Source organism: Anas acuta, chromosome 1, assembly GCF_963932015.1.
Source record: "Anas acuta chromosome 1, bAnaAcu1.1, whole genome shotgun sequence".
Taxonomy (NCBI): Eukaryota; Metazoa; Chordata; class Aves; order Anseriformes; family Anatidae; genus Anas; species Anas acuta.
Window position 1 is genome coordinate 72,905,828 of NC_088979.1, and position 17,726 is coordinate 72,923,553.

Below are 17,726 nucleotides of genomic sequence, written 5' to 3' on the forward strand. Positions count from 1 at the left end.
GTTTCACTACCAAAGGATTCTGATTTTACACCCCACAATGTGCAGAACTGCTGCCTTGTTTTTGGATAGTCTCAGGCATCATTTGAATTAATTCAAGTTCTCCTATTGCAAAAGATGAAGAAATAAAATGAAATTACATTGTTTGATTACTTCCAACATTACATTAATGTAATTCTAAAGAAGAACAATATTTTTAAGAACTTTCCTTGAAGAAAGAATCCTTTAAAATTCTACTATGGTCATGTAGTATGGGGATGTGGGGGAGCTGGAGGGTGGAGGAGAGGTACTCACTTCTGCAGAATAAACTGTGTCTATGTTTCCATGGTTAACTGTCATGTTTTATCTCCATCATAAGGAGATAAACCTGGTTCTGTGTGTTCCAAAAGTTACAAAGTGTCCCACATTCTCTTTTAGGGCTAGTTAAAGGCTAGACTCCTCAGGAACAGGTTAGCATGTGCAAGCTACATACAAATTGGCTTAGGTTATCCTGTGGGATACTCCTGTGACCCCACAATATATTATCAGGTTTTGTGTTTTTTCTTTCATTTCAAAGTTTCTGAAACAATAGAACTCTTTATGCAGCTTGTCAAAGCAGAGGTACTAAGGGTACATATTTCACAGAGTACAAATAGGTAAGAGGACACTGGAAATTGAAAATACGATAATAGTTGGATAACTGTATAGTGTATAGAAAACAATATGTTGTCTGTTTTCATCTATTCTTTCATCAGGACTCTGGAGTGAATTAAACCCAGGACCACAGCCAGCTGAGTGCATATTCTGCTAAAAAGCAAAATACCAAGAAGAAAAATTAAGAACCACTGATTGCCACCACCCCTAGATGTTAGTTCATGCCCTGGCTATATTCCAATGAGCCATTTCTAATATACTTCAGATATAGAAAGGGAAATATGCAATGCAAGCCAACTCAGTCCTGGGATTTTTATTTTTATTATTTTTTTGTACAAGTGCCATGTTTCTAAAAGCTTAAACAGTAATCTGTTTCCATTAAAAATGTAAGAACATTTCTTTATAATTATCCTGATTTGGAGAAAAAAAAAAAAAAAAAAAAAGATTAATTGGCAGCGATAATAGCTTTATCTTACTGCTTCATCTTTCTTTCACACACTCTAAACCACTCTTACTTTTTATTTTTTATTGAGGTACTTCAGAATTAACATTCAGAAAGTTGCATTTAATCAAAAATATGAATCTGTTCATTGTAAAATTAATCATCAGCTTAAAGGTTAAAATTTCATTAATGTTGAGTATATGGAAAAGATCAGTTTAGGGCAAGCTTCTCAGTTTTTATATCTGCATGTATGTATTTGTTCAAATGTATTAAAAAGCTATTGATAATAATTTTTGAAGACATAACTTATCAGTTTTCTGTAAAGCCCAGTCATTCTCATTCCTTTGCCTAAAATTTAATTCAGTTAAGCAGTAAATATGTAAATAAATTAACCTACCTCATTTTTGCAAAAAGTAGCTATCCAAACCCATCAGCTTAAGCTATGTTTCACACACATGAAATTTGACACCTTAAATCCTTCCATCACAGTTCATTTTCACAATTCCTTTTACTCCTTTTAGCTTGTCAGAGAACTCCAATGTTTAAGCCAAATGTCCTCTCACAGAGATATTTGATGGTTACTTTGTTTACAAAGAGTGTTTAATGATGTAAAGTAATGTAAAATGCCAGATGCCTGACAAAATGTACTGGAAGCTTGAAAAGATTATGTTTAGAAGGAATGTTAGAATTTCAGACTTAAGCCTATGAAGTAAAAGGTCAGGTTGTATTTCTACTTTATTTTGCATATTCTTATTTTTCTGTGGCAGAAAATACAGCCATAGATTCTGTGAAGTGACTCTCAGTACAGAACATAGTATGAAGTGAAATCTTTGATAGATTTTGAGATATTGATAGATTTGATAGACTTTTTTTTTCATACATTTATAAATAAATATAGATGTGCACACATGTGAAACACATTAGAACACACTAGAAACTAACAACATTTTAAATAGAAACAAAACAAAACAAAATGAAAGGAAAACTGTATTATAAAGTAATTCACAGTCCACAGATTAAAATATTCAGCAAAATCTTTAAGGTTCAAGTCCAGGAAAATTCTCAGCTGACTCCCATAAAATGCCAAAAATTTCTCATGTGGAGAAGATTACAATGATTAGCAAACCCATGTTTGAGGGAGACTAGAAGTGGTGTTGTATCAAAGTGATACTATATTACCATTGTTAGTAACAAGCCAGAAGCAAAATTTTCAAGGCCCTTGGAAAGCAGGTTGTCAGGATCATTTTCTCTGAACTCTTCTTGAGCTTTGCTGTCATTTGGTTTAGAATCATAGAAGGCTGGAAAGAAAAATAAAATATAATTTTAACGTTACTGTTCTTGTTACTACAATTACTGCTACTGTATTTTTCCTGTAATAGTATTGTTTATTTTCCCTTTTTCTCTTACAGAACTGTACACTAATCTTTGTTTAGATTTCTAAGATTTACATGATTCTGAAAGTCAGATATTTGGCCTTGCATACAAGATTATTCTTTTTGTTGATATCAATATTTTATACACAATGCAATTAGAATTCCAGTAGTATATAATGACAATTTGCATTTACCCTGCTGCAAAGTTACTTAATGCACAAATTCAATAAATAACCAGGATAATTTTGATGGGAATGATAGTAATGTTCTTTCTGCAAATGAATAAGCAATAAACAATGACTTTCTCCTGTTATATTAATCAGAAATTTTCATAGAAGCAAAAACAATTGTATTTTAGGAATAGATATGCCTGTTTTAATGCTTTCAACCAAAGATTCAATCTTTATTGAGTCAGTTTTCATTAAGTACATACATGTGGAAGATAAATAAAATTTGTCAATTAAAATACATAATTAAAGCTCACAGTATGTTGTCAGAGAATCTTTAAAGATTGGTTGTGAAGCAGACAGGGTCTCAGGGAATGCTTCTGGTCTGTTCTAGTAGTTGCTTCCTTCACTGAACATTCCTTAACATTTTATTGAGGTTAAAAGAAAGATTCCCTTTAACTTAAATGGATTTAAATCAAATTGCAAAGAGAAGATTCATTCTAAACATAAACATATGCCACTTTTGATTTAGTGCATTACCTGGGCAGACCAGCAACTGCCCCTCCAGAATGGCAGAGGACACCCGTAGGTTTGATGCTTTCAGCTCCATGTTGAGGCCTCCATGCCTCCATACCTTGAAAAGCACAAGATACCATTGTTTAGGTAAAAGATATTTCTCTCTTGAACGCTTGACTTCCGTGGCACCATACAGAGAGGAGAGTGTTCCATTTCCATTCCCCAAAGTAGTTTACATTTTGCTTTATTTCAAATTCAATATTTTTTTTTCAATTCAAATTTTTTTTTTTTTTTTTTTTTTTTTTTTTTTTTCTGAGCAAACTCTTAGCACTGGGTCAATGTATTGCATCAAACTTCTAATATTCAGCAACTTGTGTTGCTGAACTTGTCAGTCAGTTCAATTAGAATGCTCCCACCACATATGATTAAACGTCCTTTGCAGACACTGACTATGCTTACTGTCCAGATCTGACATTCAATACACATTGACATACATGTATATCCTACGGAAACTTTGGTTCCTATTCCTCTTATTGATGTGCCACATATTTTAACTGATTAGTGTTTTAAAGTACATATATGCTTAAAAGAGACAGTCTTGTGTTCTGCAGTGGGGGAACCTCTCCATGAACAGAATCTGTTCAGAGTGCTGGGGGAAAATCTATCCAGGACCATCTGATGCTGCTTGATAGTGGAAATGCCAGTGCCTCAACAGATGTTAAATTCACTTCCTGTCTATATTCTTCTTTTCATTCTATCTTATTTGTACAACTATTTTGTTATGCAGCTTGTCAAGAATTTTTTACTGAGATATAGAAAGATCTGACTGTCCTCCGATCCTGGTGAAGAACATCATGTTTATTGTTGTTTTTTTGTTGTTGTTGTTTTTATTTTTTATTTTTGTGTGTGTGTGTTGAGTTACTAAAGTGAAAGATAATGTAAATGTGACCTTTTGACTTAGTGAGGTATCTCTATTTAATTTTAACATCTTCTGTTATGTGTGTGTATGTGTAGGAGAGATCTAGAAAATTTCTGTAATAATGTCACAGAATGTCTTAAGAATAAAAAGCAAGACAGCACTGTAAAAAGATTTTATATTCTTTTGGATCAGAAACCTGACCAGCCAGTTTTGAATATTAATAAGATACTTTTGTTGCAGAGTACAAGAAAGATAACTGCATATGCATAAAATGACTGGATTATGACTCTACAGAAGTTAGAGTTCAATGCTGCAATTAAATCAACTCTGGTTAAAACAGCAGCTTTGCAGAAAGGTCATACATGAGTGCTGAGAGGCTGCAATCTAAAATATCTGAAATAAACAGCAAATTAACTATTAAGAGCATGAAAATCAAATCCTTTCTGAATAACTGTTGACCAAGCCAAGATGATATTGCTGAGAAAATCTTACATAAATTTGAAGAAAAAGATGAATTACATTGGTAGTGTATTTGTATTGAGGATGTTTAGTGGAAATCTTTGTTAATGAAAAAAGTTATATATATATATATATATTTATGTTTCTACTTTATTATTATTATTATTATTATTTAACATCTTCAAACTGTTAGAGAAGCTGGAAATGAATCCTAATATATTCAGGAAAGCAAATAATAAACTTTATGGAAGATAGAACCTCAAATGAGGAAAGATTAATTAGAATATTATAATAGAAATAAATAAAAATAGACATACCTAAGGTATGTAAAAACCTAATGTATTAACTGACTATACAATGACTATAAAACACTTTTTAATCCAATGCAATAGCCAGGATCAAATAATTTATTTAAACTGATTTCCTATTTATTTATTATTTAAAATAATTATTATTACTTATTGAAGGATTAGCAGTGCCAGCCTTTCAAGAGAAAACAAAGAAACATACAGCTCCACTCTGGAAAAAGAAGAATCCTTGAAAAGATCTATGGGGTCAATAAAATAAGTTACAACTTGTACAAGACCTAATAGGTGAAGATTCTCAGGAAATTAACATGAAAAAATGGTAAACATTGTCTAATTTTCATTCAGTGTTTTGCAGATGAAACGTGCAGTAGGGGGTAGGTGGAATATAAATGATGCAAAAGTAGTTTTGTATGCAAAGCATATATAACATAGGACTCTGATAAACTGAATTAAAAACAAAATAAATAAATAAGAATCTAGCATCCTATACAAAGTGTATCTGAGGCTCCAGGTTTAATTTTAGAACAAATCTGTGGAGTTGCAACTATAAGGGAAACAACAGGACCAGCACTAATTATTGCTATGTGTTCTTCTTGCTTTTTTTTTTCTTTTTTTTTTTTTTTAGTGCACCTTAATCTTTTCTAAAAAATTTGAGTTTGTTTATCATGTGGAGTGGTATGAAATTTCACCATTGTGGTACCTTTCACTATTTAGGTACCTTAAAGGAGGCTGTAGCAAGGTGAGGATTTGTCTAGTCTCCTACATGCCTAGTGACAGGAATGGGCTAAAATAGCTCCAGGGGAAGTTTAGGTTGGATATTAGGGAGAACTTCATCGAAAGGGTTGTTAGGCATTGGAATGGGCTGCACAGGGAAGTGGTGGAGTCACCATCCCTGGAGGTCTTTAAAAGATGTTTAGATGTAGAGCTTAGTGATATTGTTTAGTGGAGGACTGGTTAGGTCAGAGGTTGGACTACGTGATCTTGGAGGTATCTTCCAACCTAGATGATTCTGTGGTTCTATGATTGTGACCACCACCACCAACAGCAAAAAGAATTTATGTGATATAAGTGAGTTTAACAACTTCATTGCAATACATTAGTGGACATAAGCTCTTCAGTACATTTTACTCAATTCAGCATTCCAGGTTTTTAGAGCACTTATAGTTTACTTTTTCCTTAAATCACTTTTCTCAACAAAATATTCAGTGAAAATATCAATATTTTATACAGAATTATTTTGCCCTCAGGATACACTGTTCTTTTATAAACATGCACTTCTCATACTTCCTGCAGTTTCTAATTAAAAATATACCAAGATTTCTAATCGCTATCAGATTTTGCTAGTGTTGATTGACATTACCAAGTCTTCTACCAGCTTATATGGTCCAAGAGAAATTCTAGTTGTGAGCAGGATCTTTTAAAAAATAATTTTTAAAAATATATATTTCACAATGATAACAATAAGGGGAAATATAGTAAAAGAGGATATATATATATATACATGCATATATATATATGTATTTCCCCACAGTGTAACTTTAAATGGATCTCATGAATCACAGATGAGTACTATGAATATATTGTACAAATTATTACATATTTACTACTTCTCTCTTTAATACTTTTTCTTATTTTCTACTTATGAAATATCTGGCCTAAAATGAAACCTTTATCCATTACTGTATGTCACATTACTGAGGTACGTAAATGACTAGTATTAATAATTGCAAATAAATTTCATTTCCAGTGTGGTCACTAGAAATATCAAATCAAGTCAAAATTCATGTGAATTTTGCCCTTTATTGCTTTTATGTCATCAGTGATTCAGAAAGGGGGAAAAAAAAATAATAATAAAAATAATTAACCTTTAGTGGTTGTTTTTCACTTTTCCTTCCTTCCATGAAGAACAACAAATAAGTACATTTTTAAGAGCCATTTTAAGAGCAACTAAATATCTTCTTTTAGAAAGAATAGATTAACTTTCAATGTTTGGAAAACAGAATTAATCAGTTTGGATTGGAAGGGACCTTTGAAGATCATCTAGTTCAACCACTGCCATGGGCAAGAACATCTTCCACTAGATGAGGTAGCTCAAAGCCCCAGCCAACTTGAATTTCATCACATCCAATCATCAACAAATTTCTGAGCATCAGCAAATTTTCTGGGAAACCTGCTTCAGTGTTTCACACCTCTCACCATAAGAAATTTCTTCCTTTTATCCAATCTAAACCTACCCTCTTTTACTTTAAAAAGTAAAAGACTACATGCCCTGGTAAAAAAGTATTTATTGATCTTTCTTATAAGTCCCCTTTACATATTGAAAGGCTGCAGTAAGGTCTCCCCAAAGCCTTCTTTTCTCCAGGCTGAGCAGCCCCAACTATGAGCCTTTACGCATAGGAGAGTTGTTTCAATCCTCTGGTCAATTTGTGGCCCTCCTCTGGACCCACTCTAACTGCTCCATGGCTTTTTCCTACTGGAGACACAAGAACTAGAAGTACTTCAGGTGGAGTCTCACAAAAATGGAGTAGAAGGGGTAAATAACCTTCCTCAACCTCTTTTTATGTAGTCCAGGATAAACTTAGCTTTTTGGGCTGCAAGTACCCATTGCTGGCTCATATCTAATTTTTCATTCATCAGTATCTCCAAGGCCTTCTCTGTGGGCCTGTTCTCAACCCATTCATCACCCAGTCTCTACTCATACTAGGGATTGCCCCAACCCAGGTGCGGGATGATGCACTTGACCTTGTTGAACTTCATGAGGTTCACAAAGATCCACTTCTCAAGCCTGTCAGGGTCCCACTCTATGGCACACCTTCTCTCTGGTGTACTGGCTGCACCACTACTCAAGTTGGTATCATCTGCAAACTTGCTGAGTGTTTACAATTCTATGTCATTGTTTAAAGTATATAAATTTAGAAGGTGTAATTATGACCTTTATTCATCTCTTTTGGAAGCTGTGCCCTGTCAAGCAGGAAACACAGCTTGGAAAACATTTGGAAGGGTAAGGCACAGGGCAGGCAGATATAACTGCTAAAAATTTCCTGCACTTTCAACTGTTCATTTGATAAACTTATATGCCTGAAGTATATCTGTATTAGGTATACATGTCAAGATTTTTTAGTGAGGGAGGCTACAGTGGATGCCTCTGTGAGAAGAGTCCAGAAGCTTCCCCATGTCAGATAAGAGCCACATCTAGCCAGTTCCAAAAGGGACATGTAACTGGCCAAAGCTAAGCCAATGTTTGACAATGTTTGAATTTCTATGAGAGCATATTTAAGGGGAAAACTGCTAACTGCTGAGAAACAGCAACTGGGAAAGATTAAAAATAGAGAGACTCCTGCAGGCCCTGAGATTAGTAAAGAAGGAGGGGAAGGAGGTGCTCAAAGACCAATAAAAGAGGGTGGATGGAGGGAAAGGTATTTTTAGTTTGCTTTTAGTTTCTTACTGCTCTAGTCTGTTAACAATAGGAAACAAGTTATATTAATATCCCTACAATTTCTGCTTTCCCCATGGCAGTAATTGGTTAGTGATCTCCCTGTCTTTATTCATCCTTGAGTCCTTTTTCTCCCTCTCTTCCTTGAGGAGGCAGAGTAAGAGAGTGATTATGGTGAAGTTCAGCTTCTCATCAGGGTGAAGTCACCACAATTCATCATCTGTACACTTAGGAAGACTTAGGTGATTTTTCTAAAGTACAAGATACTATCACCCTTCTTCTACTGATCCAGGTGTGCACAGGTTTCTCATTAGCAACTTTAACAACTTTATCTGAAGATAAAAATATAACAGTTTCTATTAAACATTTCATACTTCATACATATTTTGTACATACAAAATGAGTACAAATACGAATACAAATATGAACTTGTGGATGGAATGCTAAAAAAGATCTAACCATTTTTTTAATACTCTCATCTCTACACCCATTATGGACATTCATTCTTTATTAATATTTTTCAGTGAGCACATACACAACATCAAAAATTTAATGAAAACTTACTTTAAACAGAAATTTAACTAATACGTTAGCTAACAACTGTATAATGATAATACTTATTACTGTTAAACAAATAAGAAACCTCTTTATATGAGATGGAAACAATCTTAGAAACTGTGATGTAGAAATTAGTAATTAGAGGTGTTCTTACAGTCTTGAGAAGTCATGATGCAAGATTAAAATGCCATTTAAAACTATAATACCATTTCAATTTTAAAGAAAAAAAAAATAGAGAGAGAAATTATGGTTAAGTCACTATACAGAATGCATAAAGTTAAATGCAGGATAATGCTAACAATACAAGCATTGATAAGTAACTGATTTATATATATATATACATTATACATACACATTATACATACATACAACAATATGTATGAAATGCTTACTAAAAATAAAATCATGTAAGACATAGAACTACAATGTCAAGTATAAGTTCTGTTGGAAACCTTCATAACTTAATTCTGTGATTAGCTAGTCTTTATGCAAGGAGAACACAAACTGAATCTTTGCTTGAGTAAGAATATTGGGATATTGCCTATTCTTTTATTACAAATATGAAAAAAATCATGCAACCACTCATAATTAAATAAAATTGAAAAAAAATTTGCTATAATATGATACATTTATTCCTTAAGCAGAATTTTAGAAATCCTAAATTCCCTTCTAAATTCCTTTAAAAATCCACTTTCTAATGTTTACTCAATTATTTCTGTACAAAATCAATTCCCACAAAAGCAGTCAGTAAAAAAAAAAAAAAAGTCTGCTGAAGGTAAAATTTACTTACAATATAATTTAATAACTTTATTATTGTTATTATTACAACATATATATCTTCTGCTAACCCACTTCACAACCATCTTCTCTGAATCACAGAATGATCAAAGTGGAAGCTCTTCTGCAGCTCATCTTGTTCAACCTCTCTGCTCAAGCAGGGTCACCTATGGCTGGTTGCCCAGGACCATGTCTAAGTAGCTTTTAGACATCTCCAGGGAGGGACACTCCATAACCTCTCTGGGCAATCTCTTCCAGTGCTCAGTCACCCTCATAGTAAAGTGTTTTCTGATGTCAGAATGTCAGAATGAGTTTCAGTTTGCCTGTTGTCCTGTCACTGGGCACCACTAAAAAGAGCCTGTCTCTGTTCTCTTTGCACCCTCCCTTCAGGTGTTTATAGATATTCTTACAATTCCCCCCTGTGCCTTCTCTTCTCTAGGCTGAAGAGTTCCAGCTCCCTCAGCTTTCCCTCATAGGAGAGATGCTCTAGTCCCTTCATCATATTAATGACCGTACATAGGATTCTTTCCAGTATGTCCATGTCTCTCTTGCACTGGGGAACCCAGAACTGGACATAGAACTCTAGATGTGACCTCACTGATGCTGAATAAAGGAGAAAGATCACCTTCCTCAAGTTGCTGACAGTACTTTGCCTAATGCAGCTCAGGATGTTACTGGCTTTATTAGCAGCAGGGCACACTACTGACTCATGTTCAACTTAGTGTCTACCAGGACCCCCAGGTCCTTTTCTGACAAGATGCTTTCCTGCTGGATAGGCCCTAGCATATATTAGTGCATAGGCTTGTTCCTTCCCAGGTGCAGGAATTTGTGTTCTTCCTTGCTGAACTTGATGAGGACCCTTTCAGTCCATTTCTCCAGTCTGTCCATGTCCTTTTGGATGGCAGAACAATTAACTGGTGAATCAATGGTTCCACATAGTTTTGCATCATCTGCAAACTTGCTGAGGCTACCCTCTGCCCCATCAACCAAATAATTAATGTAGTAGCATTAAAAAGGACTGGACCCAGTACCAATCCCTGGAGTACACTGCTGGTTGCTGGTCTCCTATTAGACTTTGAATTACTAATGAATACCCTCTGGGCCAATTAATTTAACCAGTTTTTGTTTCACCTCAGTGTCTGCTATCCAACCCATTCATCAACAGCTTGTCTATGAGAATTTTATGGAAGCCACTGTCAAAGACTTCAAAGGCCTTTAAGTCCAGGCTGAAAACATCCACTGCTTTTACATCAGGCCGTTTCATTATAGAAGCTTATCAAGTTTTTCAAGCATGACTTTCCCTTATTGAATCCATGCTGACTATTCCTGCTGTTTTTCTTGTCTTCCATGTGTGTGGAAATGTTTTCTGGAATTAGCTGCTCTATCTCCTTCCTAGGGATCAAGGTGAGTCTGACTGGCCTGCAGTTCCCCAGGTCCTTCTTCTTGTTCTCTTTAAAGATAGGATTGATATTTGCTTTCCTCCAGTCTTCAGATCACAGAATCACAGAACTGTAGGGGTTGGAAGGGACCTTGAAAGATCATCCGGTCCAGTCCCCCTGCCAAAGAAGGTTCCTCAGAGAATCTCTCAGGTATTTCTTCCAGTTTCCACAGTCAATCAAGGATTATCAAAAGTAGTCTTCTAGTGACACATGACATTTCCCTTAACACTTGTGAGGGAAATCAGGGCCCATCAGAACTCAAATCAGTCCACTCCCATCAGGGCCAATGGACTTATGCATGTCTAATTTACTAAGCATTCCCTGACCTGATCCTCTTCCATCAAGGGCACATCTTTCTTGCTCCAGTTTTATCTTATGGTTTCTTGTACCTGGGATTCCAGAGGGCTTGTCTTATTCGTAAAAACTGAAGCAAAGAAAGGACTCAGTAGCTAAACCTTTCCACCATTTATGACCTATTGTGTTTTCCCTTCAAAAGACATCAGTGGCTGAAGCACCTCATGAAAATATCTGTCTGTAAACAACCTACCTACTTGTTCTACCTTCATATGGCCTGAAGCGGTAACATTGCCCAAACTTGTCATTTCTTATTTCTTACAGCTTTCACATCTGATGGTGCCTGAGAGCTGCATTTCAACCTACCTCTTCTATTAAAATTAGATTTATGGTTCAGGGTGTGACAAAGCCTAGAGCTCCAAGGAGACTGGAGCTGAAAAAGACATGCCTAGAAAAGCATGGGACTACAACAAGATTTGTCTGGTCACAGCTTTTTCCACTGGACCAGCTGTGGTGCCCAAGAGCTCCATATTGTAATGCTATATAGAAAGACAGTATCTACACCTAGAATTATAGAATTGCTTGGGTTGGAAGGGACCTCAAAGAAGATTTAGTTACAACTTAATTGCCATAGTATGTCTTATCTTCTTATACCTTTTCTCATTAAATCATTTCTTAATTCTATCTCTGTAAAAAGGAAAGGGGCAGACACATACCCCAAGCTGGGCAGAGACCACAGATCCACAGGCACTCGCATAGGCTCCAGTGGATACGCAGGAGTGGTCCTGGGCCAGAACAGCTGAAGGAGGTTATTGTGCTCTCTGCTTCAATTAACACAGCTCAGCTAACCTCTACAATTAGAGTTCAGAAAGCGACAAAACCTAGAGCTTCAGGAACACTGGGGATGATAAAGACATGCCAAATGAAACAAGTGACTGCAACAAGATTTGTCTCCTTGTAAATTTCTCCTTTAGACCAGGAATTGTGCCTGAGATATTTAGATTGCCACACCTCTACCATTAGGGTTACGGCTCACAAATTGACATAGACAAGAACTCCTAAAACAATGTGGCTGAAAAAATGCATAAAACCCAAGAGGAACTGGGGTTGCTAAAGACATGCAAAAAGAAATAATGGACTGCAACAAGATTTGTACCCCCCAGACTATTCCTAGTGATAGCACCTTAATACTTTGGCCTAACCCACCTCTATGATTAGGGTTAGGGTTCAGAGTAGAGTTCACAGAATCATAGGATCGTAGAATATCCTGAATTGAAAGAGACCTACAAGAATCATTGAGTCCAATGCCTGGCTCTGCACAGGACAACCAAAAAATCCAGCCTGAAGCTCCACTGTTGTGGCTCCTTGCATTCGCTTGAGTCATCTCGCTGCCACCACAGAAAAGAGATCAGTACCTACCCCTCTGCTTCCCACGTGAGAAAGATGTAGGCTGCCATGAGGTCTCTCCTCAGTCTTCACTTCTCTAGGCTGAACAATCCAAGTGACTGTAACAAAGCTTATAGCCCCAGAGACACTGGGGTTGAAAAAGGCACAGCAAGGGAAGCAAAAAACTACAACAAGACTTGTCCCCTCACATATTTCTGCTCTTGGCAAGTGATTATGCTTGAGAGGTCTGGCTGAGACCACCTAAACCATTAGGGTTAAACTTAGGATTCAGAGGGTGACATAACCTAGAGTTCCAATGACACTGGGGCTGCTAAAGGTATGACAAAGTAAGCACCATACTACAGCAAGCTTTGTCCCGTAACAGCTTTGACCTCTGAGCCAATGACGTGAGCTCTGTTGTGAGTTCTGGCTGAGCCCACCTCTACCATTAAGGTTAGCATTCAGAAAGTAACAATGCTTAAAGCTCCAACACTAGAGCTGAAAAATACATGCCAAGGGAAGTACTGCAACAATATATATCCCCTCGCAGCTTTCCTATCCAAACTAATGATGATGCCTGTGATTTCCAGCTGAGTCCACTTCTACCATTAGAGTTAAGATTAGGGCTAGAGAGAGGCATAGCCTAGAAAAAAAATCTGCAGGGATTTTTTTATTTTTTATTTTTATTTATTTCCCTGGAAAAGGCATGCCAAGGTAACCCCAGGACTTCAAAAAGATTTGTCTCCTCACAGCTTTCTCCAGCAGACCCATGATGGCTTGAGATTTCTGGCTAAGCTTACCTCCATCATTAAGTTTAGGTTTAGGGTTCAGAGACTGACATATACTAGAGCTTCATGGACACTGAGGCTGCTGAAGGCATATGTAAGCTTTGTCCCATGACAGCTTTCTCTTTTAGGCCAGTTATGGTTCCCATAACCTCCAGCTCAGCCCACCTCTACCATTACAGTTAGGCTTAGGGTTCAGAGAGTGACAAAGCTTGGAGTCCAAGGTGCACTTAGGCTGAAAAAGACATGCCAAGGTAAACACAGAACTGCAACAAGATTTGTCATTGTGCTGTATTCTCCTTTCTATGACAGACAGCTTTATTGAACTCTGGCTCTACCTACCTCTACTACAGAAGTTAAGTTTAGGATTCTGAGTAAGAATATCAGTATTAATTTTACTGATATACGTTCCTTTTTTTTGTTTGTGTTTTCTTTTTTAACCGGAGAAGATCAACAACTATGAAGACTATCAGAAAATAATAAGGAATTAAATAATAAAAATAATAAAAAATAAATATTAGAAAATTATTAGTAAATCCCATAGAATTTTAATTGACTAATATTAACATAGTTTTTTTTTTTTTTTACATTAAATAATATTCAGTATAAACTTGTTAAAGTATTTCTCTCTTCCCTTCCCTTCCCTTCCCTTCCCTTCCCTTCCCTTCCCTTCCCTTCCCTTCCCTTCCCTTCCCTTCCCTTCCCTTCCCTTCCCTTCCCTTCCCTTCCCTTCCCTTCCCTTCCCTTCCCTTCCCTTCCCTTCCCTTCCCTTCCCTTCCCTTCCCTTCCCTTCCCTTCCCTTCCCTTCCCTTCCCTTCCCTTCCCTTCCCTTCCCTGTTCTTGATGGAGAGCAACTTTATGTTCAATCAGATAATGATATGACAAGAGGGAATGGTTTTAACCTAAAAGAGAGGAGAATTAGAATAGAGATTAGGAGAAAATTCTTCACTCAGAGGGTGGTGAGGCACTGGAACCCCAGAGAGGTTGTGGATGCCTCATATATTGAGGTGTTCTAGACCAGGCTGTATATGGCCCTGGGCAACTTGATCTAGTATGTGGCAACCCTGCCCATGGCAAGGTGCTTAGAACTATAATTTCTTTAATGTCCCTTCCAATCTGAGCCATTCTCTGATTCTCTGATTCTGTGAGTAAACAAGGTCATTCAGGATTTTATCTTGATTCTATTCATATTATTTCATTAATGTTTTGACTGAAAATATGCTTAGTTATGGCATAAAGCAGGAAGAAACTGAAAATCTTCTCAATAAATGGATCAAAATTAAAAGAAAATAAATCATTTTCACACACATACACACAAAGAGGAAGCTGAATGAAATTCATCAGCAAATAAAAGATGTTTTTTAATGGAAAAATAATTACTTGATGAAATACATCTTTAGAAACCATTGGCTTGGCATTGGGTCTATCAGAAAAGCACACAGAGTATTGTGGATTTTATGTTGGATATGAATAATATATGTAGTTTCTCACGGAAGATATAACACTGTGACATAACAGCAAATGTAAAGAATGTATGATGTGAGAAGCAGACATTTCTATTTTCTAAGCAGTGCTAAGGCTCATCTGGAGTTATGTCCAGTTTTGGGTATTGCCCTTCAGTTAAGAAATGAACAAATTGAAGATTGTCCTCAGAGAGAAATAGTTATCCGGAATTTAGTAATGATGCCTTGCAAGAAAGTGTAAGGAAATGTGGTTTTTGTTGCTTTTGCTCAGAGCAGAGAAATCTGAAGGAGACAGTCGTGGGACAAGTAGAGAAGGCTGTTGCAAAAATAATTGTGGTGTCCATAGGATTACCTTGCAGCCAAGAGTTTTCAAGTTAAATATTGGAGAGCATTTTCTAAACAAAACAAAACAAAATAAAACAAACAAAAGCCCTGCATTCAAATAGATTATTTTATTAAGTTGTGGAATATCTGTCTTTAGTCTTACCTAGAGATATTCAGGTCACATGTCACATGGCTTCCAGAATTAACAAAAGTCCATGTCCTTGTGTATGATAACTATAGGGATAGAATCACAGAATCACAGAATTTCTAGGTTGGAAGAGACCTCAAGATCATCGAGTCCAACCTCTAACCTAACACTAACAGTCCCCACTAAACCATATCACTAAGCTCTACATCTAAATGTCATTTGAAGACTTCCAGAGATGGTGACTCCACCACCTCCCTGGGCAGCCTGTTCCAGTGCCTAACAACCCTTTCAGAAAAGAAGTTCTTCCTAACATCTAACCTAAAACTCCCCTGGCGCAACTGAAGCCCATTCCCCCTCATCCTGTCACCAGTCACGTGGGAGAACAGGCCAACCCCCCCCTCACTACAGCCTCCTTTGAGGTACCTGTAGAGAGCAATAAGGTTGCCCCTGAGCCTCCTCTTCTCCAGGCTGAACAAGCCCAGCTCCTTCAGCCGCTCCTCGTAGGACTTGTTCTCCAGGCCCCTAACCAGCTTCGTCGCCCTTCTCTGGACCCACTCAAGCACCTCGATGTCCTTCTTGTAGCGAGGGGCCCAAAACTGAACACAGTACTCGAGGTGCGGCCTCACCAGAGCCGAGTACAGGGGGACGATCACCTCCCTAGCCCTGCTGGTCACACTGTTTCTGATACAAGCCAGGATGCCGTTGGCCTTCTTGGCCACCTGAGCACACTGCTGGCTCATATTCAGCCGACTATCCACCACCACTCCCAGGTCCTTCTCTGCCTGGCAGCTCTCCAACCACTCATCTCCCAGCCTGTAGCTCTGCTTGGGGTTATTGCGCCCCAGGTGCAGGACCCGGCACTTGGCCTTGTTGAACTTCATGCAGTTGACCTCAGCCCATTGGTGCAGCCTATCCAGATCCTCCTGCAGAGCCTTCCTACCCTCGAACAGATCGACACATGCACCTAACTTGGTGTCATCTGCGAACTTACTGAGGGTGCACTCAATGCCCTCATCCAGATCATCGATGAAGATATTAAAGAGGACCGGCCCCAGTACCGAGCCCTGTGGGACGCCACTAGTGACTGGCCTCCAACTGGACTTGACTCCATTTACCACGACTCTTTGGGCCCGGCTATCCAGCCAGTTTCTAACCCAACGAAGCGTGCGCCTGTCCAAGTCAAGAGCAGCCAGTTTCTTGAGGAGAATGCTGTGGGAGACGGTGTCAAATGCCTTGCTGAAGTCAAGGTAGACCACATCCACAGCCTTTCCCTCGTCCACCCAGCGCATCACTTTGTCATAGAAGGAGATCATATTCGTCAAGCAGGATCTGCCTTCCATAAACCCATGCTGACTGGGCCTGATCGCCTGCTTGCCCTTCAAGTGCCGCATGATGACTCCCAAGAGGATCTGCTCCATGAGCTTCCCTGGTACTGAGGTCATACTGACAGGCCTGTAGTTCCCCAGGTCAGTCCTCCGGCCCTTCTTGTAGATGGGCGTCACATTTGCTTGCCGCCAGTCAGCTGGGACCTCCCCCGATAGCCAGGACTGTTGATAAATGATGGATAGGGGCTTGGCCAGCTCCTCTTCCAGTTCTCTCAGTACCCTTGGGTGGATCCCATCCGGCCCCATCGACTTGTGCACATCCAAGTGCCGTAGCAGGTCACCAACCAGTTCTTCGTGGATAGTGAGGGCCACATCCTGCTCCCCATCCCCTTCCACCACCTCAGGGTACTGGGTATCCAGAGAACAACCGGTATTGCCGCTAAAGACTGAGGCAAAGAAGGCATTGAGCACCTCCGCCTTTTCCTCATCTCTTGTAACTAAGTTTCCCCCTGCATCCAGTAAAGGATGGTGATTCTTCTTAGTCCTCCTTTTTGTGTTGATGTATTTATAAAAGCGTTTTTTGTTATTTTTAATGGCAGTAGCCAGATTGAGCTCCAGATGAGCTTTGGCCTTCCTAATCTTGTCCCTGCACAGCCTCGCTACATCCTTATAGTCCTCCCTAGTGGCCTGCCCACTTTTCCAAAGATTATAAACCCTCTTTTTTCTCCTAAGCTCAAGCCACAGTTCTCTGATGTTCTTGATCTTTCAGTCATATTCATTCTATGACTGTTGAACACATTTTTATTGCACAGGAATTCTGGTTATACAATGGCTGGTTATATTATTTTATTTTTATTTGTAGATACCTTTCTGAAATACTTTCATTAATTTCTTCTCTTTTTCCAACATCCAGTCAATGAGATTTATTTGTATTGCACTTAGAAAAGTCATTGTGTGGTCTTGATTTACTGGATAATTGG

General features: G+C 38.0%; 1 long non-coding RNA gene across 1 annotated transcript; it reads right to left on the bottom strand.

Moving 5' to 3' along the window:
• Window positions 1-1,475: 1,475 nt before the first annotated feature.
• On the bottom strand, window positions 1,476-12,102 carry LOC137850159 (uncharacterized). Its single transcript, XR_011092309.1, has 3 exons — window positions 12,032-12,102; window positions 3,153-3,246; window positions 1,476-2,370 (listed from the first exon to the last, which is right to left on the bottom strand). It is a non-coding gene; the product is annotated as an uncharacterized lncRNA (long non-coding RNA).
• Between the last annotated feature and the right edge of the window lie 5,624 nt (window positions 12,103-17,726).